Raw genomic sequence first — 9,056 nt, 5'->3', positions numbered from 1 at the left:
TCATTATTCTAAAAAGAGAAGACCATTACACTTACATGGCAAAGAGAATTGAATTAATCAACTGAAGCCTTCCTTCCTGCATCAGAGAGGGTTCTACTTGCTCAGCTCTTTGGAAGCAATCTTCTCAGCCAACACCACAGAATCATACTTCTTCAATTTACAAGAAATAAAGGCAACCCCCATATAACTCACTGGGAGTTACCTTCTTGATACCCCCAAAATACCCAACAACTGATTCTTAACATGCCTTGCAACTCTACAACTAAACAAACAGCTCTAGTCAAGGTTAGCAGACAACCCTAACATATCCCTAAATTGAATCAAACACTCCTTGACCATAGCAACAGAGTTTAACTCACTCCTCCATAAGATAAGAAGGTCAAACAAAGATGCCTCTATGGTGTTCTTGGTCAGTCTTTTACGACTCTCATATCTTTGGTAATTAATATCCATTTGATAGACTTATTTGAGTGTCCCATCTACAACTATTGCTAACAATAATACCACAATCAGGAAACAAAGGGAAGTGATCCAATAAGATCCTAGGGAGCCTCCGTTGAGAGACATTCGGAAACTGGGCTTCACAATCAGGAGAGAGAAGAAACCTAATAATTTTGGACCACGATAGAGGATCACGATTATTGGACCATGTGAAGTTCCTGCCTACAAGAGGGATATCCATGAGACCCAGTTCAAAGATGACTTTGGAAAACTCCAACATAGTTGGAATGATGGGTGTTGCTAGATCTCTCAATCTGGTAACATATATTAAAATCTATCCCAATACACTAGGACAACTCCCACCATCTAGTCAACCCACCCAATTCATCCTAAAGCATTTTCTTGTCTTTGTCGTCATTTGGACCATAAACACATGCAAAAGGCCACTCAAAATTATCGTCGACACTTCTAAAGGAGCAAGCAAATGAAGCAAATGAAAATATACCCACATTCCTCAATTTTTACCACAACCATCTTATTCCATATGAACAAAATCCCTCTGGAAGCTCCTCGACCCCAAATAACACCAAACACCAATCCCCATATGGAAAACCCCATAAACTGCCCACAATGGCCCTAGAAACAAACAGTTTAGTTTCTTGTGAACAAACAATGTCAGCCTTCCAATCCCTAAAAAGACTCTTAAACCTCAACTTTTTATCGTTCTCATTCAGCCCTCTCACATTCTAGGATAAAATCTTAGGCTTCATTAAGAACAAGTTGGAGACCTCTCTTTACCTTTACCTCTGCTAGAATGACCTCCCTAAAAGTCATAATTGATTATTACTTATCAAAAAAAAAAAGTCATAATTGATTGAACAAACTAATCTCTTTAGTTCACATTGCCCTCTGTTCATTGACTTAGAAAGGGAGCTAGGAGAACTAGCTGGACCATTTTGGTGTCGACTTGCTTTAATGGCTGTGAATAGAACCATCAACTCATCCTCGAACCTCTCACAAGACAACCCCACATTGTAGGAGCTCGTCATGTTTTGAACCACCCAATCTGAAGAAACTGATTCTGGCGAAGGTTGTTCTTCAACTACAACAAGGGGTGTACTAACAGGTTCACTTTCCTTTGATCCCTTCCTCATGGTAAAGCACCATTTTTGAAGAAGAAGGCTCCTTTTCTTTGTAGCAACCAACCAGACTTGTACCAGCATCAAATTCTTCCGATAGGGTTACCCGCACTATTTGGAGCTCTTGTCCCATTCTACTACCTTCCCCCAAACTGTTGTAAGGAAACAGGAGGATCCCATGGTGTAAACCAGGGAAAGGCAACCTCTCCACATCTTTGTTGTCACGAGCCCACCCCAAAGCCTTAAGAACACCCACACCATCTGTCCTGCCGGAGCAAAGATCGACCTTCTCGACAATGGAATTAATTGAAGGTACACCCACTTCCATAGGCCCATCCCACCCACAACCTAAATGGGGCCGCCTGCAAAGCTCCCAAAATCTACAACCCTCTAAAAGCTCCCGATCTCCTCCATTCCTGGCGGCGTCTATTGCAGGAGGTAACAATGTGCTGGAAGACCTCCTTGCTGTTCAACAGGGGGACTTGAACCCACTCCCAAACCCGCGCCCAAAACAACAGCCCCCACACCCGATTTAATTCTCCACGTAGAAATGGTTTTGGGCCTGGGCTGAGGCTTACTTAAAGCATGGGCTGAAACATGCTCCCTAAAAGAGTGGGCCAACAAAGAAGGATGGCTTGGACTATGATTGCCTGAGCCCACTGATAAAGATGACTGGGTCCTCCCATTTTGTGCAGCCTTTAATTCCGAAAAAGTTGTGGGCTGATGAGAAAGGGGTCTTGGGTCTGCTTCGGCACTTGAGCCCAAAGATGGGATTCCTCACCCTAACTTTTAGGTCCGACCTTACTTAAGACTTTGGGCTCAAATGCATGGCTCGAGCCAAAGTCTTTGGTTCTCGCCTCGATGGGTCCATGCACTTTGGATTGGCTTAGATGTTGCGAACCCAAGGCAGTGGATGCCCACCCCCCGTTGGGTTTGGGCTTTGACTTCTCCACTCTTTGCAAAGCCTGCACTACTCCCTAGCCCTCGAGAACCCTGACCCACCTTCAGCCTGTCTAAACAATGTTCAATTTCTTCTTTTTGACTAAAAGCATTCACAGCAGCTTCCTCGTTATTTTTCCTAAGTTTAGGAAACCAAACTACTTTTTGCCTCCCTATTAAAATACACTCCACAATAGCTTCTCTTTATAGTTCCATATAACATTAAAATATTATTTGTTTTACTTTTGTTTTGTTTTTATATTCATTTATTTTGCATAGGAAAGGAAAGTATGAGAGGAGAGAGAATGTCATTCTATTATTATAATAAATCATGTGGATTGCTACAGTTCAATCCTAATGTATAGGGAAGATATAGGGAAGCTGGTGTAGGTGAGTTTTTATGATTTTTTTGAGATTTTCCCTATGTGTAGGGAAGGGAAGCAGCTTTAGGGTAGCTGCTGGGAATGCTCTAAATAATAGATCTTTGAGTATGCATATGTCCAAAGAATTACCCAAATCGACTCTGGGATCAACAATTTCTAACAATGCCGTTGCAAAAGCTGGGATCTCCAAACGCTACCCCTGAAGTTCCTCCCCCACTAACACCCTACCCTTATGTTCCCTAAATTTTTAAAAAAGCACCACTTACCTTCTGCACTATGGCAGATGCCGGAGATTGCCCCAACCCTACTAGAGCCTCTGCATACGTCCTCATTCCGACAACTTCAGCCAGCACCTTATCCTCTACTGCTGAAGAGCTGCCATCCACTCTCGTGCTAAACCCTCTGAGAGATTTACGGGATGGCAGAACCTTATACCCATTGCTGAAAGTCAACTGGAGGAAGGTCAAAGCCTTATGCGTCTCAAGTTTTCAACTCCTCCAGCCCTTCCTCTCTCGTCCTTCTAGTAAGATGATGAAGGCTCTTTGCCTGCCACTACCGCATTTCACAAGAGCCGGATACTGGTTATGGCTAAGATATTGGAGCTCCTTTTTGCGATAAAGGCTTTGTTCCCAACTTTAGAGGATTTCATGAAATCCTTTGGTGTGTCTCCTTGCAATAGAGACTCAATAGTACCCAACAACCAAGCGACATTAACCTTCACCAGAAGAATTGCTTGAGAAACACCCCTACTCCTCTCAACTATGTGTAAAACCAAATCTCCGTTCACTACCAAAAGCTCAAAGACCTTAGATTCCCCCTACTCCTCTCAACTATGTGTAAAACCGAATCTCCGTTCACTACCAAAAGCTCAAAGACCTTAGATTCGATGAAAACCCCATAATGAAAGCCCACACCAAAACCAAGCCCTAACGCCTTTACTGGAGTTTGAAAAAACCAACTCTACCCATCACACTACCCAGCCCAGAGAGAGGTTGAAAAAAAAGAAAAATTTGTAGGCACATTTGATCATTAAGAAGAAGAAATGCTTGCCTAAGGTTCAGAGCGTGCCAACACCACCTCCTTCACGTCCAATAACAACACTAAAAGGAATTCTGGACTATTCTTCATACAAGAGTACCAAAATACGACCAGACTAACGATACATCATTGGTGAGAATCCCATAGTAGTCTTTCGTGGTTTCTCTCTTGAATATAAAATTTTCCAAACATTATGATTACTTATCAGAAAAACGGAACATTATGGCCAGCTTTGTTCTTCATTTCCTTTGCAAATCTGTTAGAAAATAAGGTTTAAAATAGCATTAGTCATGCAAAGTAATATCTTAATTTGGTCGTTCATTAAAAGGATACCTATAGAAATTCACCTTGAAGGAGAAAGACCAGAACAGAATACTGCTTTATAAAATCCTTTTGGAGTGAGGAATATTACTCTTAGCCAGAAATTCTTCTTCGAAACTCTAGGACTTTTCAACCTCATGAAAATTGAGCAAATATGCATTTGGGAAATGCCATTGGCTCGGACGACTATCGGCAAAAAACAGGAGAAGTTATAGGAGCATAAGAAACTGATATAATGTGTTAAACAAATTGGCCCGTGCACATTTAATGTATGGGCATGTTTCTATCATAAATTACATGAATTAAGAACACATGAAATAAGAAACCTATAGCTATCTCCCATTCAATGTAGATGTGAAATTATTCGATTTTCTTCTGTTTAAAATTTGGATGAGGGACTTTAATTTTGGTTTTGGTTAATATCATTTTACCACTTTATGATACGACTTGGAAAGATAAGAGTTAAGCCCCAGGTTCTATTTTAACTGACATCTTTAGAATTTCATTAACTGGCAAAAGCTGCTTTTTTTTTTTTTTCTAAAAAAAAAAAGAAATAAGGTTAGTGGTGAAGCATGCAGTTTGTCTCCATGAATTCCTTATCATTGTTAAAAGTATTTCTTCATATGCCTTCAGTCGCCATTGAGACCAAAGGAGTTTGTTCATGATGTGACATTGACTCTGTCAATTCATATGGAGGAGAGGGAAAGAAAAAGAGAACTTTATACCAACATGTAGATATTCATGGAATTACAGTGTGTATGAAGTCCTTGATGGAAGGGTGTGCATTCACCATATCAAATTAAACTGTTGCTCTTTGCTGTTGCTACTAAAGGAGTTGGTTTCTGTTTCTTCATTCTAATACATTTCGATTGCAATTACAGGTGAGGAAACTTGAAACATCCCTTGTCAGCCGCTGGTTTAGGAGAGGGTTGAAGCCACCCAGTCACAGCCTGTTGTCAGATGACATGCTTTGTATCAAAGATCCCCCACCTTTGTAAGAACATTATTGGATGTATGCAAGAGCATAGGTTGGAACGGCATGAAAAGTTAACACTTTTGTGCATCAATTTTTTTTATTATTTCACCACAATCTCTCTTGAAAATTTCAAAAAGTACAGGATATAAACGTGGTAACTAGTTTTTTTTAAAAAAAGAAAAAAAAGATAGTTAATTGAAGAGAGGACAAAGGAATAGATGGGGGATATAACCATAAATAGAATTGAACATAAGAATTTTGAAGATTGATAAATGCTAAAGAAACTAAATAAGAAAAATGCTGAAGTAGATAAGCAAACTATTTTCCTTGCCTGTAGGTTTGTTTGTCCCTGCAAAATTTCTTAGACTTGCTTTTCTGAAAATTAGATGAAATCCGTTTCTACACTGTATACTTCTGGCCCTCACTAACTTTTCACTTGGTTGTAGAAGAAGCATGCCTTACGGCTGGATGCTTCATGTGTTTTATTTACATCCACACGGTCTTTGCCAGGATGGTCTATTTTGAGTCCAAATTGACTTGCATTCTAGCCTTTGGGTTACGCTTATTACCGGGGGAGATCTCTGATGATGATTAAGTTAGTAAGAATGGTTGAAATCGAATGATTGAGAGATAGAATTTTAGTGGAAAGAATCTTTGTGTGATTGTACCAAAAATGGTGGCATATCTTCCCCTAATGTGGGGTATCTCTTGACAAGATATGGCTTTGGGTAGGTATCAACTGCTGATATAAGGTACAACCTTGGCCTAATGTGACACCAAACTATGACCCTGTTTGGATATGGCGCTAAATTACGGCTCATTGGCAGGTTGTTAGTTGTTACCATGATTTGATGTGCTGGATTCTACACTAATTAGCGAATAGGACAAGATTGAGGTGGTTATTTTCTGTGCTCTTAGAGCATTCTCAGCAGTTTTTTCGTCATTTTCCCTACATTTAGGATTCAAACTACTTTTTGTTTCTCTATTTTAATATACTCCACAATAGCTTCCCATACTATTTTCCTATATCATTAAAACATATATATTTTTTTTACATTTTACTTTTTTCTCTCTCCATATTTTCTTCTTCTTACCCTTTGCACTATGCTTTCTTCTTTCCTCATGCACTGTGTGAGCTCTAATAATAGACCAAATTTCCTTCTCCAACAACATTTCTTCCTTTCTTCCTTGCCGATGGGTTGCCCAGCTCTAGTAGACCCAACAATTGTTGTAGTTCTGCCAATTCCAATTGGGGAAGGCTGAGCTCTTGGGGAATCTTTACTAAAACTTGATTTCTTTGTGGAGAATTGTGTGTGAGAGAGATGTGTTGGTAGAAATAGGACTAGAGGGTATCTCAGAGATTTTGTGTGATGGAAGTTTGCCGAGAACGCTGGGCTGGGCATGTTGAAGAACTTCCAGAGAATGAGGCGGAGATGTTTTGGGTTTCTCCGATCTTTGCTGTTGATTCCTCCAATGAGCTCTCCGCTCCCGCCTCGCCTCCTCCGTGCTCTCTCTCGCTCTACAAGAACCAAAGGGAAAGGGAGAATTAATTGAACAAAGAAAAAGAAGAAGGGTAGGGGAAGATGTACTGCAGGTGCGTGAAGAAGAACATAGGTGAGAGGAGAGAGAATATCTAGTTTTATGATTATAATAAGGCATTGGATCGCTACAGGATTGCTACAGTGCAACCCTATACATTTGGTTATACTGTAGCGATCCTAATGTTTAGAGCATTCGCAGCAACTTCCTTCTCATTTTTTCTAAATTTAGGAAACAAAACTACTATTTGCTTCCCTATTCAAATACACTCTACAATAACTTCCCTTTATATTTCCCTATAACATTAAAATATTACTTTTTATTTTATTTTTATATTCATTTATTTGCATAGGAAAATGTGAGAAGAGAGAATGTCCTTTTATGATTATAATAAACTATGTGGATTGCTACAGTTGAACTCAATATAATTGTAGCAATTCTAATGCATAAGGAAGATATAAGGTGTATTGGGTTTAACTGTAGCAATCTTAATGTATAAGGAAGATATAGGGAATCTGCTGTAGGTGAGTTTTTGTGATTTTTTTTTAGATTTTCCCTATATGTAGGGAAGGGAAGCAGCTTTAGGGTAGCTGCTAGGAATGCTCTAAGCACTAGCAGCAGATGCCTTATATGCCATTCCCTTCTCTATGTTTAAGGAAAATTTCAAAAAAATCACAAAAACACACTTACATCAAAAGCCCTATATTTAACCTACACCAAATGTTATCTACAATGTTTCCCAATGCATTGAGAAACACTGTAGATACTCAATGTTTTATTAAATTATAAACCAATCATTATATCTCCTTGAAATGTCCCAACAATTCCCTCTCATCTCTCATTGGCCACAATAATAAAAAGAAATAGTATTTAATTCATATAGAGAAAAATAAGGGAATCTATTGTGAAGTTTTTTTTTTTTATTTTTATTTTTTTTATTTTTTTTTATTTTTATTTTTTATAGGGAATCAAAAAGTAGTTTTATTCCCTAAATTGAGGGAAAATGGTTGGGATTGGAAAGCTGCTGCTAGTACTCTGTATATGCCCTATATGCCATTCCCTTCCCTATGTTTAAGAAAAATTTCAAAAAAACCACAAAAAGGCAACCATATCAAAAACCCTATATTTAACCTACACTAAAGGGTATCTACAGTGTTTGGAAACATTGTAGATACTCAATACTTTATTAAATTATAAATTATTCTCTCCTCTTTTCTTCACATATCCCAACAATTCTCTCTCATCTCTCATCTCTCATTGGTTGCAACGATAAAAAAAAAAAAAGTATTTAATTTATATAGGAAAAATAAGGAAATCTATTGTGAAGTTTTTTTTTTTTAATTTTTTTTAGGGAATCAAAAAGTAGTTTTATTTCCTAAATTTGAATAAAAATGGTTGGGAAGCTGCTGTTAGTGCTTGTAGAGGTGATATAAGGACTTTTCTGTAGGTGGCTTTTTATGACTTTTTTTGACATTTTCCCTAAATTTAGGGAATTGAACCACATATAGGGGAGCTGCTGTGAATGCTCTTATCCCGTATACTTCTTATGCAATTATTAGGATGATATATTGGCTTCCAAGGCCCAAACAAGGTCCGTGACTTGGGCCTGAGGCTTGATAAACCTAGTCCAAACAGTGGGCTTAAAGGCACCGAGTGAATATCAAGGGATACCTCAATCAGCTGGGGACCACGCCTCATGAAGTGTAGGTCACTAGTTCGAATCCCCCTCCCCTTGTGTGGACATGTCAAAAAAAAAAAAAAAAAAAAAAAGTATAACAGTAACCATATCATGTGTAATTCCTTACAAGCAAGCCGAGTTTGGTCAGTTAGTTTGTTAAATGAACAAAACTTGAATAAAAATTTATGCTCATTTATTAAATAAGTCGAACTTATATGAATTGGGTTCAACTCATACAAACTTGTATAGATTTGTAAACTTAATTCTTATAGCATTATTTAACTTTGTAATGTGAGCATCTTAAGTTTTTTTTTTTTTTTTTTTTTATGAGCAGCATCTTAAGTATTTTAAAACCTAATCATATAGCTTGAAGTGTATTGCGATTGTGAGTTGGAAATAGATAATATGTGAATTTATGAATATGTTATATACGAGGAATTGGGTCAAGATTCTTTCGACAAAATTTTGATAGTGAGAACTTATTTATTATTTTTTTTTGCATGCTACAGTGATATGTCAAAACATTTTTATACCCACTTACAAAAGATTATTGTAAATTAGTGTAATTACAAAGACTCAATAGAATAAATACAATGAATGAT

This window comes from Corylus avellana, chromosome ca5 (assembly GCF_901000735.1).
Source record: "Corylus avellana chromosome ca5, CavTom2PMs-1.0".
Classification (NCBI taxonomy): domain Eukaryota; kingdom Viridiplantae; phylum Streptophyta; class Magnoliopsida; order Fagales; family Betulaceae; genus Corylus; species Corylus avellana.
The sequence above is the reverse complement of the archived record's forward strand: the minus strand, read 5'-3'. Positions refer to the sequence as shown.